The 3,138-nt window shown below is 34.9% G+C and overlaps 1 long non-coding RNA gene across 1 annotated transcript in view; it reads left to right on the forward strand.

Moving 5' to 3' along the window:
- The first annotated feature begins 1,028 nt into the window (after positions 1–1,028).
- Positions 1,029–3,138, forward strand: part of LOC107085101 — a 6,087-nt gene continuing 3,977 nt past the window's right edge. The window contains exon 1 of the long non-coding RNA XR_001481249.1: positions 1,029–1,741. This is a non-coding gene — a long non-coding RNA (uncharacterized LOC107085101). The remainder of the gene's footprint in view (positions 1,742–3,138) is intronic.

The raw sequence follows: 3,138 nt of genomic DNA on the forward strand, positions 1-3,138 counted from the left end.
CGTCAAAACTACAGCTAACAATTTTGGTTTGCAAAGAAGGCAGTCATTCCTTATCCTACCTTCATTGTCCAGTACATATATATGGTCACAAAAAAGGCAGCTAACATCTTACTCCTTTTACCATTTGTCAGTGCTAGTGTAGAATGTTAATTGCTAAGCTGCCACATAAAAGGTTCTTCCCCCTGGCTGTCAGTCAGACCAAGTCTTCAAATATCATACTTATATCCACCAATCACACGTCTTCCTGTTAACCATATCCAAGTCCTCTTTTTTTTTTTTTGTGTGTGAAAAATTTTGGAGAAAAAAAAATATGTTTAGGAAAATATTTTTGCATGGAAGTTAGCTGCTATAATTTGGCTGTATAATCATCATTATTTAAGGCCAGAACACACCTAATCAGATTTTGCGTCCTATCTGACAGAAAATTGTGTCGGACGAGGTTGTGGCTTTTTAGCGCTCATTGAAAGACAATGGGGAAGATCACATCCGACACAATTTTATGCAAGGGGGCTTGTGTAGCTCCGTCTGTGATAGATCCCAGGTTTATTTTAGTGGGACTACGCAGCAATTCAGCAGCAATTTCATTTGTCCGACAGGAAGAGAAACATGGTTAAAAACTGAAACACATTCGCCTTGGGGGAAAATACAAAATTCTGTTAATCGTACAGAAAAAGGGTCAGTTTTCGAGTCGCAAATCACATATATAGTAAGCGGGACAGATATGTGCAAAAACAAAAAAATAGGAATTGCAAAAATTTAAATAGAATACTTGACCCATGATAGGAATTCATGAGGACAGAAAACGGATCAAGTAGTGAGCTTCTTTGAGCTTGCAAAAACGAAGGGCAGAAAGCGCAGTTTATCAATCTCTCTCCAAAAAACAGATAGTAAAATAGCTATCCTCTTTGAGCCTCACAAAAAAAAAAAAAAATAACGAGGAGCAGACGGAGCAGTAAAGGGTGGTGGATCTCTATCACTTCTATGAAAAAAAATAAATCAAGAAAAACTTCAATAAACTTCCCAGATCTTTCTCTGTGAATCACCTCTAACTGACTCTGTCAGCATATAAACCATCCATGGGGTTTATTGAGGTTTTTATTTTCTTTAGACGTAAATATAATTATGTTTTTAATATAGGCATATGACCATTCTCTATCTGATCTTGTTCGAGATGCTGCATAGAATCGTTAAGTGGGGCTTTTCTTTATTGAATTGTTTTTGAATCTTTAAAAATAGAATAAAGAATCTTCTCATAATCTCTCCATGTCTAATGTGGGAATTTTTTTCATTTGTTTATAGTACAGAGACAGAAGTGAAAAAAATCTGCCCACCCTTTCTAGTAGGAGCCTCTTTTTACGCAGTCAGTGTGACATAAAAATGGGATCAGAGATTAAAGTCGAACGCAACCGGTGTGTTCAGGCCTTTTTAACTTATGTAACTGTTTTGAAATTTTTTAAACAGTTTAGAGCTCTGTTTTTCTTGAGGGAAAAAAACCTCAAAACATTTGAGATTTTAATTTGCCTTGATCATTAAACTTGTTGTAATTACCCATTAAACTTGTCGTAATTACCCATGATTCTTCATGTTTCCTTTGCTTGGTGGCAAATTGCAGCTGATTGATGTCAATGATGGCTTCCTATCTCTGATGCTTCTCTCTGGAGAGATTAAGGACCTCAAAATTCCAGATGGGGACTTGGGCAGAGAAATGGTAAAAAAATTCCATGAAGGAGAAGAGATAATGGTAAGTTTTCTAGTTCTATGCATAATTGTCTTCCTGGTGAGGACTGATATGGAATAAGTGCTTAGTTAGCTACCTTTCTTGAAAGGCTGCAATTTACAAATGTTCCAGTTTACCAGATTGTTTTAAAAACAATCTTTGTATACATAATTTGAATTATTATGGATTATTATTATGTATTAAAGGTCCTTTAATAATCTGTATTCTGAGTGGTTGTCAAAGGACCAGAAAAAGAGAATTCTGCCAGATCCGAAACCTGCTGAAAAAACGAAATAAGTCCAGATTATAGGTGAAGTCATTCCTTACTTTAACTACCTAACATTTTGCATTAGCCTGGCTAGCTAGACTGACGTATGTTGTATACATAGCATGTTGGTCTGAAAAGCAGCAGGTAGGGGGGACTAACAGTCAATGGAAACAGGTAAGAACCAATCATATAATTATGGATGTAATGCAAAAACCTATTTCTTGAAATCATTCTGGGCATACAAAAGAGCATAATTAAAACTTGGGCGGAAACAATAAATCAGATTAATCGATTATTGAAATGGTCATCAGCTAGTTTAGTAATCGATTAATTGTTAACTGGAGAATAGAGACTCTAAAACATGCTTGTTTACCTGACAGAGCAACCCACTTATGAGGAGTAATTATACCAAAACTGTTACAAAATTATATAAATATTTTGCATTTAGGATAAAAAAAAAAAATGTTTTTGTCTATAAATATGCTATATCCATAAGGGGAAAATTTTAGTTTCACCTGGTGTAATTTGCTCAAAAACTTCTTTAAGGAACCTATGTCTGTCTGATTATTAATCGAGAAAATAATCCACAGGTTAATCAATTAGCAAATTAATTGTTAGTTGCAGCCATAATTAAAAAAATGCTCAATTGCAGCTGCAAAGCTAATTGATATGGTAACTGAAAAGTGTTGCGTTATGGGCATGCCTTTCGCACTGATTGGTCTGGTCTGTTTTAGACCAGAGGGCAAACCTTACCAGGCTGACTTAACTCAGTCTGCATACAAGTTGCTCACATAATGAAGAAAATCCTGATGTTAGATATTAGCTCATTAACAGTTGGTATTTACCTGCTTATTTTGTTTCAGACATCATTTGCGTAGAGATTACTTACCAAGTAAACCTTCTTGCTGCAAGGCAGATGTGCTACCCACTGAACCACTGAGCAGTGACCTTAATTTTATGTTAAAGTGAATCTTCCCTTATGAAGAAACAAAACCTGCAGTATAACTATAAGTATATAAGCAACTGCAACTATTGTATTTCACAATATAATGTGGTATTTTAAGACATGGAAATATTGCACAGTGTTTCCATGGGTCATTAAAAATCATTAAAAGTCATTAAATTGTTATTTTTTTAAATTAAGGCCTTAATT

Source organism: Cyprinodon variegatus, unplaced genomic scaffold (assembly GCF_000732505.1).
Source record: "Cyprinodon variegatus isolate N-32 unplaced genomic scaffold, C_variegatus-1.0 Scaffold116, whole genome shotgun sequence".
Lineage (NCBI taxonomy): Eukaryota > Metazoa > Chordata > Actinopteri > Cyprinodontiformes > Cyprinodontidae > Cyprinodon > Cyprinodon variegatus.